The sequence below is a fragment of the Puma concolor genome, chromosome D4 (assembly GCF_028749965.1).
Source record: "Puma concolor isolate L17-30 chromosome D4, mPumCon1.1.hap2, whole genome shotgun sequence".
Classification (NCBI taxonomy): domain Eukaryota; kingdom Metazoa; phylum Chordata; class Mammalia; order Carnivora; family Felidae; genus Puma; species Puma concolor.
In genome coordinates, this window is record NC_141679.1 from 89425094 (window position 1) to 89444065 (window position 18972).

An 18972-nucleotide genomic window follows, 5' to 3' on the forward strand; every position below is an offset into this window, starting at 1 on the left:
CACTCACGCCAGAAAGTCAGTGTGGCCTGGTGGTTAAGGGCATGCTCTCTGGAGTCAGAGCGCCCACCGCTGGATCCCAGCACCACCCCCTCCCGCCTAGGCTCCTGGACACTCTGAGCTTCGGTTTCCTCCAGACAAAATCCGAGGATTTTCTCCCCGTGGCGAATGCTGGCTGCTGTCCACCAAACGGCTTTCCCTTCTCCCAGGAACCCCCAGATACACTGCAATCCCCAGGCTCCCCGGCAGGCCTGAGTTCCGGCCCCAGGACTGCAGGAGGAAGTGTCTCCCAAAACCTTCTGGGCTATTCTTTCCCGGGCCCTCTCCGCCCTGCGTCCGCCTGGGCAGAATCCCCCCACCGGACGCCCCATCTCACGCTGGACTGGGATGTGAGCGGGGATGAGCCCCCCCACCGTCGTGGGGACGTGTGTTAAGACGGTGAGGCTGTTCTTATGAATGCACCCCCTCCCCCCGTCAGGCTCTCAGCAGGTTGAAGAGTGACTCTCTCCCAAAGTGCTCACCGCCTTGCTTCTGCTTAGTAAGCCTGGGCGAACGGTTGAGCCGCATTGTTGCCCTGCCACCTCCAGCCGGAGCGTGAGCTCCGAGGGCCTGGTGCATCCTGGGTGCTTATGAATCTGTGCCAGATGCCTCGTGTGCCTGTGTCTGTAGTTGGGTCAGTGTTCGCGGGGCCTCTGGAGCCCTCCTCGTGTTTGCCTTCAGAGGGCCTGAGAGCCCCCCAAGTCATGTACCGTAACCTGGACAGTACTCCCCTGTCTCCCCCCTCTCAGCGCCCCCAGCCCCACACAGGACTGCACCTGCTAGCCAGCCCCGCCTTCCTAACGTTCAGGAGCTCCTCGGGGAAGCTGTGTGATTGCGGACGCGCCCCTTAACCTCTCGGAGCCCCAGTTTCCCGCTTTCCCGCTCCTCGGCCCAGCCCGCTGCTTACGGAGCACAGAGGGAACGTTCAGCCAACACGCCGGATCCAGGTTTTGCCCACCCTTCTCGTCCCAGCGGAAACTGGGGAGATGAATCTCCAGCACTAAGGAACTGGTTCTGGGATAACGTCCCCCCGGGGCAGACGCAGGGGAGCCAAGCCCCGCCGCGCGCCCCTGCTCTGTGCCGGGGCTGGAAGTCACTCGGCTGGGAGATCGCTTGTCCACAAGCCCCAGCCCGCTCACGGAATTGCGCTACCGTGAGGGAAATTGCCCTAAATGTGAATCCACGTCTGAGCCGGGGAAAGCGATGTGGCTGCTCATGGGCGGGTGACGGTAGCCTTTCCGTGCGCAATGTTTTCAGCTTGTCTGCCTTCCAATCACTCCTAAATAATACGTTTGATTTGGTGTGACTGCTCACGGGGGCTCTCCTCTACCCTGCACCGGCAGCTGAAGCACGACACTTAAGATCACATCTGCTTTTCATTCGTAGCGAACAAAGTGGGTTTCAGACTCCCGCAGCCCGTTCTTGTCCGGTGCTGAGGAGCGGCTCTCCCCAGGATTGCTCTGGGCCGCTGACAGGCCTGTCGCCCAGCAGGCACTGGCCTGGCCCCCCGGGCCTCAGGAGAGAGTGGGCAAGGGTGGCGGAGGTCCTGGGAAGCCGCGCTTCGCGCCACGGTTCTGGGTTTGAACGCTGACTCCACTTCCTGGCTGTGTGACTTCAGACAGGTTGTTTGTCCTCTCTGAGCTTCATCTCATCTGCAGAAGAGGTAATAAGGTCTTGGCCAATGGGTGGTCCCCCGATCCCGATTTTTCCCAGCAACGAACCAGTCAGCTTCTATGTGTGCATGTTCATAGTGGCAATGGCCCCAAAGTCAGCTTCTATGTGTGCATGTTCATAGTGGCATTATTGACAGTAACCAAAAGGTGGAAACAACCCAAAGGCCCACGGATGGAGAAAGGCATAAACAAACTGTGGTCTATCCGTACCACGACCCGGGGTCAAGAGTCTGACGCTTAACCGACTGAGCCACCCAGGTGCCCCAAGGTTACTATTTTCATCACCTCGGACAGAGCCAACCCTTCGGGCCCCCAACCCCTCTCAAAAGAAATTGATGGGGTTCTACCATCAGTGGTCCTCTGTCCCAAATCTCTCCTGCCGCTGGTGGGTCGCTCCCTTGAGCATTATAGCAGGTGGCCAAATGCAGAGAGGGGTTGAGATTATGGTTTGGGAACATGGCAGGGGGTGAGCAGTCGTATTTTCCAGAGAGAGTCCTCACAATGTCCCCGATCCCAGTGCTTATGGACAAGGGGACTTTGACACAGACATCAGGAAGTGATGTCTGTGCCTCCTCCCCTTGAACCTGACTGGGGTTTTGGTACTGTGGCAACCGACAGAAGAGGTAACGGGATTTCCCAGGCAAGATCCTAAGGGCAAAGCGGTGTCTACACCGCTTGCCGGATTATCGTGAGGGCTTCAGCCGTCGTGGGAGCAGGCCAGCGGCCCTGAGGCCATCATGGAGTGAGGATGCCCAATCCAGCCCTGAGACTTCGTGATGAGGGAGGGGTGCTCAGTGAGTCCCCCCCCCCACAGTCGGTCTTCTCAGCCCCCAGGCACATCCGTGTGATCCACGGGGAAGCTGCTGCAGAGATAGGCCTTGGCACAGTCGGCCCTCTCTCCTGCAGGATGGTGTCCCCGTCTGGGCCTTGGCCGGGACGGATCTGCCCTCGGGGCACCTTCGCCCACTCTCAGAACCCTCCGGAGGCCTGGCTGGGGTGGGCATACCTTCCTGCTGCCTGCCTCATGCACTGTCCGTACCTCGGCCACGGAGTGGAAGTCGCTCTGTCCTTGGGACCCAGCCCTCGGCTCCGTTGGCGATGCCAATCCCAGCCACAGGCAGTTCTTTCTTTGTTTAAATTTGTGTTAATGTTTATTTCTTTTTGAGAGGCAGAGCATGAGCCGGGGAGGGGCAGAGAGAGAGAGGGAGACACAGAATGGGAAGGAGGCTCCAGGCTCCGAGCTGTCAGCACAGAGCCCGACGCGGGGCTCGAACTCAGGAACCGTGAGATCGTGACCTGAGCCGAGTCGGATGCTCAGCCGACTGAACCCCCCAGGGGTGGGTAAGGGAGTCTCAGTCAGCAGGAGATGGCAGACCATTGTGGGCGAAAGTCGAGGCTCTGACGTCCAACAGACGCGGCCTTGAAATCCAGCTCTGCCACATACTAACGCTCGGGCAAATCCCTTCTTCTTTCGGAGCCTCAGGTGCCCCATCTGTAAAATGAGAAGAGTTAAATCACCCGACGTCGTCATCATCACCAGCCTCACCATTACAACTTGTTGTTTGTTTGTTTGCTTGCTTTGTAAAGTTTATTTATTTTAAGGGGTCGGGGGCAGAGAGAGAAGGTGAGAGAGAGAATCCCAAGCAGGCTCCACACTATCAGCGTGAAGCCTGACGCGGGGCGTGAACCCACGAACCGTGAGATCATGACCCGAGCCCAAGAGTCGGGCGCTTAACCGACTGAGCTACCCAGGCACTGTCCCCCCCCCCCCCCCCCGCCATTATTACTTGTAATGAGGGGCAAATAATAGGCAAATGTTAATTGCCATCCTTCCTTTATCTGATCTATAAAACATTTTTCACCCAGTTTGATATGCACCGAAGAATAAGATCTTCTTAAAAAGTGATTTTTAGGGGCGCCTGGGGGGGCTCAGTCGGTTAAGCGCCCAACTTTGGCTCAGGGGTCATGATCTCACGGTTGGTGGGTTCGAGCCCTGGGTCGGGCTCTGTGCCGACCGCTCGGAGCCTGGAGTCTGCTTCGGATTCTGTGTCTCCTCCTCTCCCTGCCCCTCCCCTGCTCACGCTCTGTCTCTGTCTCTCAAAAATGAATGCACGTTAAAAAAAAATGTTTTCAATTGACTTTTAATTGCGTGAGCAAATATATACATATACATATACATATACATATTACTTGTTTTTAAATGTTAACATTATACATAAGACTTTTGACGGCTGGTTTTGCAGGCCTCCCTCCCCCGCCCCTCCCCCACCCCTTCCCCTCCCCCCCTCCCCCCTCCCCCCTCCCCCCTTGGCTTTCCCTCGCCCTGTCCTCCAGAGGCAGTCTCTGTTCGCACTTCACTGCACGTGCATTTGTCTGTGTCTTTTTTTCCTTTTAATGTTTATTTACTTTTGAGAGAGAGTGCGAGCCAGGGAGGGGCAGACAGAGAGGGAGACACAGAATCCAAAGCAGTCTCCAGGCTCAGGGGGACGTGGGGCTCGAACCCACGACCCTGGGATCATGACCTGAGCCCAAATCGAGAGTCGGATGCTCAACCGACTGAGATCCAAGCGCCCCTGTTTGTTTCTTCTTTATGGGCTTTGAGGCCCAGGCCTGTCGTCAAAGCCCCTTTTCTGGAGCCACAAGTCTTTGGAAGCCAGCCGTGATAGCCAACCAGAAGACACAGAAAGGCACGTGTCACCATGAAGCACGGACTACACACCCGAGTGAGTGTTATAAAAGCAATCAGTGATTTCGCCCTGGAATCAGACCCTGCCCCAGGCACTTGGGCTTTAGAGGATAAGCTGCAACCTGACCTTTCAGATTTTCGGACTCTGGGGACTATCCCAGCCCCTGATTTTTTCTTAGAGAGAAAACACCCCTAGCCAGGAGGGGCATTTTGGTGAAACTGCAGCCAGGTTCCTCCCCAGTGTCACACAGGATGGAATTTTCTTTGGAAGCCTCCCATTTTTCCTGCATCATGGCAGCCTCGTTCTCAGTGAAGTACTCATGTTCCTCAGCCTGGCCTCCAGGATCAGAGCTGAGCCAACCACAACAGCCAAGCCGCAGAGCAGAAAATGTTCCCGAAATGAACGGGAGACAGACACGGGATACCTATGTGACCAGGAGAGGGGAGCCCGCCTGCCTCTCGTCCATTCCAGATACTTTCAGCCTTAACCCGGTCTATACCACACAGACAATTTTAACTACATCCCTAATTTCGGACACCAGAAGCCAGGAAAGTTTAGAATCTCTAGAAATCTCTGGGTAATGAATAGAGCATGTGTTCTAACAGTAACTGTTCCCTAATCCCTGCCATGTCCTTTTCCTTCATAGCAAGGAGGCCTCTGCGCCCGGTTGATTCAGTGCGATATTCATCACTGCTCCCCCCCCCCCCACCCACCCACATACCCATTTCTATCTACTGACTCATGCCTCTTTCCAGTCACAGACATCAGTGGTAAGCTTTCTTGATGGTTTGGTTATTACCTCGTGTCCTTTGCAACTCTTCCCTAGATTTCATGTCCAGTTCCATGCTAGCTATCTTTCTCCTGATGTCATGCCTTGATCTCAAGAATGGATTACTGTAGGCAAGGGCCTTTCAGAGAACCTGGCCTCAATAATCCATTCACAGAAGAGCCTTTATTGCATGGATGGATGGATGGATAATCGATGGACAGATGGACGATTGGATGAATGGATGGACAAATGGACGGGTGGATGGATGGTTGGATGAATGATGGACAAATGGACAGGTAGAGGGATGGATGAATGGATGGATGAATGGCTGGAAGCAAGAGGGTTTAGTACAATAGTCCCTACCAGCATTTTTTACTCTCTGTGAAGAAGGAAAGGACACAGTTTCACAGACAACCAAATGGTTTTGTATCGGTCTAGCCAGGGAAGAAGATATGTCTGCCCAGTGCTTAGGTAGAGGTGAGGGAGTATGAATGTGTCCAACAAAAGCACACATATTTTTGAATGCAGGGTGAGCACGACCCTTTTGAATTCATCCTCTTCCATCAAATCTGTTTCTTTTCCCCATCCGTGAATATTTGTAGTGGTCAAGAGTTGTTTATTGCCACTGCATCCATTTTTCTTCTGTTGACAGCTCTCTTTCCCTTGGTGAATTGGTCCCTTCGCTCACACTACACTCAAGATCGGTGGCCCTGACACTGCTGAGATCTATGAGACTGCAGAACTCTATGGTTGAGATCTATAGCTCAAATTCCTTCCCCCAAAAATGATTCATGGCATCTTCCTTTTCTAATATATTTTTGACACTTTCAATCATAGAGGAAAACTAAAGAGTTTCACAGTGAACACCCATTAACTCACCACCTAGACTCTACTATGAACACTTTTACTGCACCTGTTTTATCTCATGTCTGTCCTCTATCCATCCCTCTATCTTGCAATTAATCCATTTCGTCTTTGGTGTCTTTGAAAGTAAATTGCAGACATAGGTACCTCTCCTCCCAAACGTGTATCATTGACTGGAGTCCGATATTTGTTTACATGTTTTTTCTTTGTAAAATTTCTATATATTAACCTTAAAAACAAAGCATCCCGTTGTTTTACCAGCAAAATGGGTTTATTCAGGAACAGCAGACAATTACCATTTGGGACATGCAAGCTACAGCAAAACCACAGTTAAATCCAGAGAACAACGCAGAGGGAACTTCTCTCTTATAAAGGGAAGCGGGCGATCGAGAGGGGCTGTAATTATTTTTTTTTTTAACGTTTATTTTGAGAGAGAGGGAGAGAGAATCCCCAGCAGGCTCTGCTCTCCCAGCGCAGAGCTCTCCAACCATGAGATCATGACCTGAGCCGATCATGGTCACGTAACTGACTGAGCCACCCAGGTGCCGCGAGCGAGCGGGACTGTTATAAACGAGAAGTCCAGTGGGATAAACCGGGAGTTGGAAGTGTTGTTGCTCTGCCTTGGCCAAGTTGTAACAGTTTCTCACTGGGTGGGCTGCTGACGGGCAAGAAGAAAATCTTCATCCTGGTGGGGTGGTAAAATACAGGCTTCTTCCCGTTGGAAATCCAAGGTACGTCTCTTGCTGTTGGCGTCTGTAATTGACTATGAGTGGTAGGACGTGAGAGTTCCCCTTTCCAGCCTCCTGACTCCCCTTTATTTTATTTTATTTTATTTTTTTTACGTTTATTTATTTTTTTGGGACAGAGAGAGACAGAGCATGAACGGGGGAGGGGCAGAGAGAGAGGGAGACACAGAATCGGAAACAGGCTCCAGGCTCTGAGCCATCAGCCCAGAGCCCGACGCGGGGCTCGAACTCACGGACCGCGAGATCGTGACCTGGCTGAAGTCGGACGCTTAACCGACTGCGCCACCCAGGCGCCCCATTTTTTTTTTTTTTTCAACGTTTATTTATTTTTGGGACAGAGAGAGACAGAGCATGAACGGGGGAGGGGCAGAGAGAGAGGGAGACACAGAATCGGAAACAGGCTCCAGGCTCCGAGCCATCAGCCCAGAGCCTGACGCGGGGCTCGAACTCACGGACCGCGAGATCGTGACCTGGCTGAAGTCGGACGCTTAACCGACTGCGCCACCCAGGCGCCCCTAAAAATTTGAAAAAAAAAAAAGGAAATTGCCACTGCTTTTTTCTAAGTGGTTGTACCATTTTTCATTCCCGAGAACAATGTGAAAGTTTCACCTTCCTCGTAATCTTGTCAACATTTGGTGTTATCAGTCTTTTTAGGTTTAGCCATTCAGGTGGGTGGGTGGAGGTTTTAATTTGCATTTGTTTACCGGCTAATAATGTTGAGCACATTTTCTTGTTCTTATTGACCATTCATCTTCCTTTGTGATGTGTCCAAAAAAAACCTTTTTTTTTTTTTTTTGCATATTTCATTTTTTTTAAATTTTCTAACGTTTATTTTTGGGAGAGAGAGAGAGGGAGGGAGAGAGAGAGGGAGAGAGCACATGAGCGGGGAAGGGGCAGGGAGAGGGAGACACAGAATCTGAAGCAGGCTCCAGGTTCTGAGCCATCAGCACAGAGCCCGACTTGGGGCTCAAACCCACAAGGGTGAGGTCATGACCTGAGCTGAAGTCACACACTTAACTGACTGAGCCATCCAGGTGCCCCCCCCCCCAACCTTTTTAAAATTTAGTTGTGGGCGTTCTTTATATATCATAAATACTAGTCCTTTGTCAAATGTATGTTTTGTAAATACTTTCAGTCTGTGGCTTGATTTTCTGGGGTTTTTTTCTTTTTCTTTTTCTTTTTTTTTTTTTGAGTTTATTCGAGCAAAAATTGACTCCAACTGGGTAGGGCCAAACTGAAAGCCGTTAGGGGTGTTCCCGCCTTTCTATTTTCTTAATGGTGTGTTTTATCTACACTAATTAGTAAATCTCATTACCGTGGTCACAAGATTATTTCAGGCAGGAGTATGGGATGGAGTCAAGTCAATGGATCATTTTCTAGGAATGTTGAGACAAAACCAGACTCTCCTTCTGGCTGGACATGAGCCTAAGGGGATGCCATATCTATGCTTAATCTGAGAATGGATTCAAGATAGGGAAGCAGACAGAGCCCAGCAATGGAGAAAACAGGTCCCAGTGATGCTGTCTGAGCCCCTGCCTCAAGAGGTCAAACTATTGTCCACACAGATCCCACATCTTCTTGACTTTATACCTTTGCTCAATGCTGTTCCTTTCACCAGGAATGCCCTTCTGCCACATCTCCAAATGTCCACGTGGCCCATCTGAAATGCCACCTTCTCCATCACATTTTTTCTTGGTCTCTCTCGTTGTTTCTGTGCCCAGCCTGAAGTGACTTCCTCCTCTCTGGGTGCTGAATATTATTTTATCTCTTAACATATATTTTTTGTAATGACATCATAATCATCACTATTTTACAAAACTGTATCGGTAGAGATTTCTGGAAGTGGGAGCAAGGGGAACTTAATTTTCTACATGAAGCATTGAGACTGCTGTATCTACAGAAGCAACTTTTGCTCTTATATTTAGAAAAAAAGATTTTGAACCTCATTGAATGAATTAACAATTGAGTGTATTTATCAGATTTAATTCCACCCACAGAGTTGTTTTTCTTTTTTTTAATTTTTATTTCTTTTTGAGAGAGAGAGCGTGAGCAAGGGGAGGGGCATAGAGTGAGGGAGACACAGAATCCAAAGCAGGCTCCAGGCTCTGAGCTGTGAGCATAGAGCCCAGTGTGGGCCCGAACTTGTGAACCATGAAATCATGACCTGAGCTGAAATCAAGAGTCAGACGCTCAACTGACTGAGCCACCCAGGCACCCCTCCCCACCTTTTTACTTTGCTTTATTTACCCATTCAATCGTCTTCCCCTCCTGAAAGTCCAAAGCAACAATCAGGGATGTCCAAGGTAGCAAGACTGGTGCCTTGAGGAGGGTGAGGTTTCATGCGTCTGTTCTTTCTACATCTTGAGTCACCAGCTTATCCCAATTTTCCCACGACCTTCCTGGTTTTACTACCCGAAGTCCCCCCCATCCTGAAACCCTTCCTTCCCAGGCAAATCTGATCGGTTGATCACCCTCCTTACTCCCCCACACCCACCAATCCTATTTTGTTACATGGAAAAGAAACTTCTGTTGATTTCTGCGGTGCAAAGCTCCTGTCGCCTCTTGTAGAAATCCTGTATAATCCCCTGGCCTTGAGAGCAGATGAGATCTAGGAATTTGATGGGATATCATTCCTGTCATGAGGCCACTAATCAGTTAATTTTATGTTAATCAAAAGGGAAATGATCTTGGGTGTGCCTGACATAATCAGTTGAGCCTTCGAAAGGAGATAAAGTGTCAGAGAGCTGTGTTCTTACGAGTCAGGAACATTCAGCCTCCTTGATTCTGCAAATGCAAAGACGTGAATTAAAAAAAACCCACGCGGGGCGCCTGGGTGGCGCAGTCGGTTAAGCGTCCGACTTCAGCCAGGTCACGATCTCGCGCTCCGTGAGTTCGAGCCCCGTGTCGGGCTCTGGGCTGATGGCTCAGAGCCTGGAGCCTGTTTCCGATTCTGTGTCTCCCTCTCTCTCTGCCCCTCCCCCGTTCATGCTCTCTCTCTGTCCCAAAAATAAATAAACGTTGAAAAAAAAAATTAAAAAAAAACAAAAAAAACCCACGAGCTTGGACGCCAAGCCTCCGATAAGACCTCAGCCACGGGAATACCTTGATTTCGGCCTTGCGGGACCCCAGGAAAAGATCCCAGCTGCACTGTGACACAACTTCTGACCCACAGAACTGTGAGATAATACATTGTTTTAAGTTGCCGAATTTGTGGTCCTTTGTTGCACAACAATAGAAAACTAATATAATCTTATGAGGGCGGAAAGCTAAGTGGTCATGGCTCGTGTCTTGACTTGTCTGAGCCTTGGTGTCCTTATCTTGTCCCCTCCACCATCAAGCAGGTCAGATCCTGCCTTCCCTGGCTGCCAGTAGAGCATTTGTAAAACCTGAACAGCAAAGGTCAAAGGTCTGTATCTGGCTGTGCTATGCCTTCACCCCCTTCTTTTGATGAATAAAGCCCTTCTTATCTCAACTGGCAACTATTTTGCTAGAATAGGAACCAGTCCCCGAATAGTTAGTCCTGGCTTGGAGAGTGTGGCCCACAGGGCAATTCCTGTTCCTAGGAGATATGACATTTGGTGAGACTCTATCTCAGAACCTCCCCAAGAATAATCATGGAGTGATCCATGCATCAGACATGGTAACCATGACCGGCTAAGGGTGAAATACGACCTTCTCTTTCCACCAGTGAGCCAACCATTATTTTTCTAAGTACTCACTATATACGACGTGCTGAGGGGAATAGAGGTAAGCCCCGAAGGGACTTCTCTTCCTAGGGAGCTAGTATGTGCTCATCCCATGAAAAGAACATAAACTAAAATGCATTTTATTGAAAGCAAAGACTCAAGCAGATATTTGTGCAAATAGATATTTGTACACAGATGAATACATAAAATGTAGTGTATACATACCATGGGCTGTCATTCAGCCTTAAAAAGGAAGGAAATTCTTTTTTTTTTAATTTTATGTTTTATTTTTTTCATTTGCGTCCAAATTAGCATATAGTGCAACAGTGGTTTCAGGAGTAGATTCCTTAGTGCCCCTGACCCATTTCGCCCATCCCCCCCTCCCACAACCCTTCCAGCCACCCTCGGTCTGTTCTCCATATTTATAAGTCTCTTCTGTTTTGTCCCCCTCCCTGTTTTTATATTATTTTTGCTTCCCTTCCCTTATGTTCGTCTGTTTTGTGTCTTAAAGTCCTCATATGAGTGAAGTCATATGATGTTTGTCTTTCTCTGACTGATTTCACTTAGCATAATACCCTCTAGTTCCCGCCACGTAGTTGCAAATGGCAAGATTTCATTCTTTTTGATGGCTGAGTAATAACTCCATTGTATATATAGACCACATCTTCTTTATCCATTCATCCATCAATGGACATTCGGGCTCTTTCCATACTTTGGCTATTGTCGATAGTGCTGCTATAAACATGGGGGTGCGTGTGTCCCTTCGAAACAGCACATCTGTGTCCCGTGGATAAATGCCTAGTAGTGCAACTGCTGGGTCGTAGGGTAGTTCTATTTTTAGTGTTTTGAGGAACCTCCATACTGTTTTCTAGAGTGGCTGCACCAACTTGCATTCCCAAAAAAAGGAAGGAAATTCTGATACCTGCTACAACATGGATGAACCTTGAAGACTTTATGGTAAGTGAAATAAGCCAGGCACAAATGGACAAATGTTATATGATCCCACTTACATGAAGTACCTACAGTAGTCAAATTCTTTTTTTTAATTAAAAATTTTAATGTTTCATTTATTTTTGAGAGAGAGAGAGAGACAGAGTATGACTCTGTCAATGCGGGGCTCGAACCCACGAACCGTGAGATCATGTCCTGAGTCAAAGTCAGACGCTTAACCAACTGAGCCACCCCAGGCACCCCAGCACAGGGCTTTTCATTAGTAACTGCAGTGCTGATTTCTTATATTGGTATTGGGTAAATGAATGGCTGTCCATCACATTAGTCTATATACTTTTTTATATGCCTATGTTATTTCATAATACAAAATAATAAAGTGGGGATTAAAAGAATATGATGGGACATTGTCAACAGACTCCATTCATTAATTTATAGAAATAATTGTTCGTTGAACACATCTTATGTGCTCGATGCTGGAGATACATAGCAAACAATATGGACACAATACCTCCATCTCCAAAGTTCATGGTCATGTGAGGGAGACAAGTATTAGTCAAATAATCAGGTGAATGAAGATATAACTTAAACTAAGATAGGTGCTCTGGTTTCCAGGAAGGAGACTGGGATAAATTTTTGTAGGGAATCTAACTTGCCCAAGAGGAACAGCTTAAAGAAGCTGACGTTGGAGGATGCCCCAAAACACCCCAGGTGGACCTTCCTACAGTGAAGCTGAGAGTCTACAATCCTCACCTACCCAGAGGCATGAGCAGACCACCGTGGATTCCCCAGCATCTGAGAAAAGTCTGTACCATGAAATATAGGGACCATAAAGCCCACTTACCTACATACATAGATGCATAAAATAAATGGGAGCAGTGAGCTATAAGGAACATACACTATGCAGAAAGAATAAACTTCTTCAAAAGTACTATAATCCTCAAAAAAAGTACTATAATCCTCAGATAAGGGAAGGTATTCCATCCCCCAAATAAGGAATGAATGTTATTTTTTCCTTTATTTATTTGTTTGTTTAATGTTCAAGTCGGTTAACATACAGCATAGTCTTGGCTTCAGGAGTAGAACCCGGTGATTCATCTCTTACATATGACACCCAGTGCTCATCCCCAAAAGTGCCCTCCTTAAGGCCCGTCACCCATTCAACCCATCCTCCCACCGCACCTGCCCCACCTCTAGCGGCCCTCAGTTTGTTCTCTTTATTTAAGAGTCTCTTATGGTTTGCCTCCCTCTCTGTTTTTATCTTATTTTTCCTTCCCTTCCCCTATGTTCATCTGTTGAGTTTCTCAAATTCCACGTATGAGTGAAATCGTATGATATCTGCTTTCTCTGGCTGGACTTATTTCGCTTAGCATAATACCCTCCAGTTCCATCCATGTTGTTGCAAATGGCAAGATTTCATTCCTTTTTTTTTTTTTTTTTTTTTTTTTTAATTTTTTTTTTTCAACGTTTATTTATTTATTTTGGGACAGAGAGAGACAGAGCATGAACGGGGGAGGGGCAGAGAGAGAGGGAGACACAGAATCGGAAACAGGCTCCAGGCTCTGAGCCATCAGCCCAGAGCCCGACGCGGGGCTCGAACTCCCGGACCGCGAGATCGTGACCTGGCTGAAGTCGGACGCTTAACCGACTGCGCCACCCAGGCGCCCCAAGATTTCATTCTTTTTCATCACTGTGTGTGTGTGTGTGTGTGTGTGTGTGTGTGTGTGTGTGTGTGCACGCACCATGTCTTTTTATCCATTTATCAGTTGATGGACAGTTGGGGTCTTTCCACAATTTGGCTATTGTTGATAGCGTTGCTATAAACATTGGGGTGCATTTGCCCCTTCGAATCAGCAGTTTCATATCCTTTGGATAAATTCCTCGTAGTGCAATTGCTGGGTCATAGAGTAGTTCTATTTGTAACTTTTTGAGGAACCTCCATACTGTTTTCCAGAGTGGCTGTACCAGTTTGCATTACCACCAACAACAGTGTGAAAGCGTTCCCTTTTCTCCGCATCCTCGCCAATATTTGTTGTTTCTTGAGTTGTTCATTTTAGCCACTCTCACTGGTGTGAGGTGGTATCTCAGTGTGGTTTTGATTTGCATTTCCCTGATGATGAGTGATGTTGAGCGTCTTTTCATGCGTCTGTTGGCCATTTGGATGTCATCTTTGGAAAAGTGTCTATTCATGTTTTCTGCCATGGATTATTTGTTTTTTGGGTATTGAGTTTGGTAAGTTCTTTACAGATTTTGGATACTAACCCTTAATCTGAGATGCCATCTGCAAATATCTTCTTCCATTCTGTCGGTTGCCTTTTAGTTTTATTGTTTCCTTTGCTGTGCAGAAGCTCTTCATCTTGATGGGGTCCCAATAGTTAATTTTTGCTTTTGTTTTCCTTGCCTCCAGAGGCATGTCAAGTAAGAAGTTGCCATGGTCTAAGTCAAAGAGTGCTGCCTGTTCTCTCCTGTGGGATTTTGATGGTTTCCTGTTTCACATGTAGGTCTTTCATCCATTTTGAATTTGTTTTTGTGTAGGGTGTAAGAAAGTGTCTGTTTCATTCTTCTGCATGTTGCTGTCCAGTTCTCCCATCACCGTTTGCTAAAAAGACTGTCTTTTCTCAGTTGGATACTCTTTCCTGCCTTGTTGAAGATTAGTTGGCCACGTATTTGTGGGGAAATGAATGTGATTTTTCAAAGAAAGAATTGTTAGGAGAGTAAAGAAGAACTCTTGTGAGTTAAAAACGGGACAGCATAAATGAAAAACCCCACAGAAAGATTGAAAGATGAAATTGAGGGAATAGCCCAGAAAGAGGAGTAAAAAGAAAGACAGAAAGTAGAAAATAGAAGACAATTAGAGGACCACTGTAGGAGATCCAATATCCAAATAATAGAAACTCTAGAAAGATGAATAGAGAAAGTGCTGGGGGAAATCCTCAATTAAATAATTCAAGACAATTTCTCAGAACTGAAGGACATAAATTTTCACATCAAAAGGGCAACTAAAAAGGGCCAGCATAAAGGATGGAAAAAGACTCATTCCAAGATCAAAAAAAGATTTCCAGAGAGAAGGGGGAAAAGGTCAAAAGGATAATATAGCAGAATAGCATCAGGCTTCTCAACAGCAATGACGGTTGCTTGAAGGTAGTAAAAGAATGCCTTGCCTTGTAAATTATTATCCCAATCTAAAATTCTATATCCAGCCAATCTATCCATCATCAGCGGTGAGGGCTGAATAATGAGCTAGAGAAAATGTCCTACTGTCCACAAGGAAAAGAATAGCTCTGAATAGACCCAATGATACCACTTCAATTCTAGCAGAGCATCTGGGGGAACTCCACCCAAGTGATAATACTTAAGGATTTGATAAACTGGGATTTATCCACCCATTACACTTCATTGTCACTTACAGAGAAGGGGTGTTGGGAATACAGACATACAGCAATTTCTATTAGGGATCTGGGTATGTCATTTGGTTTCACCGTGCCTTACTTTCTCCACTTATAAAATGGAGAATCTGATGCTAACCTATGGTGCCTCACAAAGATGATGGGAAGGCCGGGAGGGTAAGAGATAAGAGTAATTTCAGCTCCTCAAAAGGAAGACGACAAACAAATATGAAGCCAGTTCTTTCTTCGTGTGACTATAACAGTCACTGACTTTTGTCTGCCCAACAAACATTCCATTCCATTCCATTCCATTCCATTCCATTCCATTCCAACCTCCAATCCAACTGCAAGGGTGATGATGAACCCCAGTCCTGGCCGCAGTTGATTGGTTTAGGGGTGGACACCTGGCCTTTCTGAGCCAATCAGAATTGTGCCCTAGAATTCTAAACCTGGAGCCAAGATATATGAGTCAGTTTCTCTTCAGGTGGCTGGAAGTGATGTTGTGTAAACCCCAGTGCTGTCTGCTCCAATAGTCCATCATCCAGTCTGAGAAGCAGAAGTAGCAGGTTGGCCACCAGAAAGGATGAAGCCAAAAAAGGCACAAGACAGTTACCAAGGCAACAGATGGAGAAAGAGAGAGAGAGAGAGTACTTCCTGACCTGCCAGGCTTGCTCCATTGCCAACCCCAGTCCTTTAAGGCCATGTGTCAGTCCAACAGAGCCTCCCCCTCCTTTTTTGACTCCTCAAAATTTGATTTCCTAGGTGATTAGGTTTTTTATTATGGCAAAATACATAGAACATAAAAATTTACTATTCTCACCATTTTAAGTGTACAATTCAGTGGCATCAGGAATGTTCCCCTGGTTGTACAACCATCCCCACCATCTATCTCCAGAACTTTTTCACCTTCCCAAATGGAAACTCTGTACCCATTAAGCAATAACTCACTGTAAATGTTCACTTGCTATATGATCCAGCTATTTAAAATTTTTTCATGTTTATTTCTTTATTTTGAGAGGGACAGCATTGCACTGTCAGTGCAGGGCCTGACTTGAGGCTTGATCTCACGAACCATGAGCTGAAATCAAGAGTCAGACGTTTAACCTACTGAGCAACCCAGGCGCCCCTGGTCCGGCTATTTTGCTCCTGGATATTTGCCCAGGAGAAATAATAGTGTATGTCCATATAAAGACTGATAGCCAAATTTAACTCTAATATCCCCCAAATCAGAAACGGTCCAAATATCCACTGACAGGTAAGCAGATAAATAAATTGTGGTATATCCATTCAATGGAATACTATTAGGCGATGACAAGGAATGAACTTTTCATACACGGCACAATATGGATGAATCTCAAAATAATTATGCTCTGTGAAACACCTCAGGCAGAAGAGTCATGCTGTCTGCGTTCACTTATATAACATTCTAGAAAATACAAACTAACCTAGAGTGACAGAAAACCTATTGTTGGTTGTTTGCAGATGGAGAGGCTGGTGGGGTGGAGGCTGAAGAAGCGTGGAATGGTAAGATGGCTGGTGGTGCATATGTTCATGACCTTGACGGTTGTATGTATATGTGAAACAATATCAAAGTATACACCTTACTTATGTGCAGTTTACTGTATATCAAGTTTTTATCAATAAAGCTGTTTTAAAATACTGGACGCTAGGGGTGCCTGGGTGGCTCAGTCGGTTAAGCGTCCGACTTCAGCTCAGGTCATGATCTCGTGGTCCGTGAGTTCGAGCCCCACGTCAGGCTCTGGGCTGATGGCTCAGAGCCTGGAGCCTACTTCCAATTCTGTGTCTCCCTCTCTCTCTGCCCCTCCCCCGTTCATGCTCTGTCTCTCTCTGTCTCAAAAAAAAAAAAAAAAAAAAAAAAAAACAGTAAAAAAAAAATACTGGACGCTAGAGACAGTGAGTGATGCCTCCAATATTTTAAAGAAAAATTATTTACAGTCCAGAGTTCTGTAACTCGCTAAACTGTTCATTTTGTTATAGTGGAAGAAACAAATAATAAACAAATAATTACACTGATTTAAAATCGATTGTGATAGGGGTACCTGTGTGGCTCAGTCAGTTAAGTGTCTGACTTTGGCTCAGGTCATGATCTCATGGTTGGTGGGTTTGAGCCCTGCACTGGGCTGTGCTGACAGCTCAGAGCCTGGAACCTGTTTCAGATTCTGTCTCCCTCTCTCTCTGCCCCTCCCCTGGTCATGCCCGGTTTCTGTCTCTCCTTCTCTCTCAAATAAACATTAAAAAATTAAAATAAAATAAAAAAATTATGATGAATTTTAAGATGATGAAATCCAGTGTGCTAGTAGGACATACAACAGTGGACTTGATCGGGTCTGGGTTGTCTTCCCCTTCTGTGCCCTCAGAAATAAGTCAGTTGCCCAAAGTTACTGAACCAGTAAAAGTGGAAGAATCCGAACTTTGTCTTCCTACTTAGACACTCTGTAGTCTTTGGAATACGCCTTGGGTTTGGGCCAATAGCTCTGTTTTCACTGTTTATACTCATAGGGAGAGCCGGCTGGAATTTGGATTAACATACTCACCTCAGATTTTTAAAAATATTCAAAACACAAGCATTGTGATATTGGGTCGGTAGAACCATCCCCATTCCTGAAGGTTGATGCCACCTTTACCTTGAGTTTTACAAACTTGGCAAAATTAAAACACTCAACACACCCAGGATGGGCCACAAATAGAAATGTTAGCATGTGTTGGTCCGGTATGTCCAGGATAGATATGTCTGGTCATGTGTTGGTTCTGCCTCATGCTAGCCCTTCACCAGTAACAGCAACCGTGGTCAACTCTGTGCTTTTCTCCACGGGCTGAAACATTTTGTCTGAAAGTGATAACCTTCACTGTGACGAGTTTGCCAAATTCTTTTATTTCGCCATAATCTAGGACTTATTCCAATTTGGCATTATTCGATTCAAAATAACTTCTCTTGGCAGAAAACTACCGTGTGTCAAATTCTAGGGATACAGGGAAAACTAAGACCCCGTCTCTGCCCTAAAGGAACTCACAGTCTGGTCGCAAAGTCACTAACAAGTGAAGAACTTCTCTTCGATTGGCCAGTTACTCCACACACTTCTTTCTAAAACCCAAAGCTCTCTTAGCAAAGGATCATCAAAGGAAAACCACACTGTATTTTACTTCTTAATTTCCTTTCTGGTGCTCCTCTTCCTTCGTAACTTCAAGAGGCACATAAAATGCTTGACGTGACTCTCCATTAAAATCCAACTCCTTGGCACCACAGGCCTTGGGAAATATTAATCCTAAGGGCAATCGTGTTAATCAAAAGATGGGAGCCCCTGCTTGGGCCTGCCACCAGCAAGATGTGTGTCAAAACCCCTAAGCCTTGTTTCCTTTCTGGCGGGTTTGTTTGCTCATTTGTAAGCGCCATCTCAAAGGCGCACGTGTGTTCCAGCACGAAGATTCTTTCCCTTGCTTTGAAGTATCTACACCTAGCGAGTACCATTAGGAGAAAGTTACTTAAGCATTCCAAGAAGCCCTCTGGCAAGACGGTTTTGAGTCAGCAGGCTTGGAAACAATGATGGTCCTGTCCTATCTCTTCTTTCCCCAGAGCCCCAGAGTTAGCGCAGGAATGTGTAAGAGGACAGCATGCTGGCTTTCCAGCGGGAGCGTCCTTCCTGAGCTGTGTCGCCAGGTAATCCCAGGTGTGGTTTAGCCCAGCCTCGTCCTCCTGCCACCTGGACCCCGGCCGGGTGCTCTTTGCAAATGTTGGGGAACAGACATTTTGCGGCGCTGCCCCCTCGCCCTCCAGCCTCCCTCTGGGCCCTCAATGGTGCCATTTCCAAGAGCTCAGTCCCAATATTCCAAACCAATGGCCATTCCTGGGAGGGACCGCCAGGGTCAGGCTTTTAGTGAACCAGGGCTGCTGGGGGAGGGGGGGGGGGCTGTCTTGGGAAAACCACGTCATTCCTCTCTGGGTTTCCAAACAGCCGAGAGCCGGACACCTCGGGCCCCATCCGAGCCTCAAGGGCCTGTCACGACATCAGCGACGGGCCTGGCCCAAATCCGGTCTGGGGACAGCTCCCCGTTCCTCGAGGCCAGACAGCGGCCGCCCCCGGCGCTGGGCACGCCCCCGCGCCCGCGGCCCCGCCCCCACTTCCGGCCGGGCTGGGATCACGTGCCCTGGCCCCGCCCC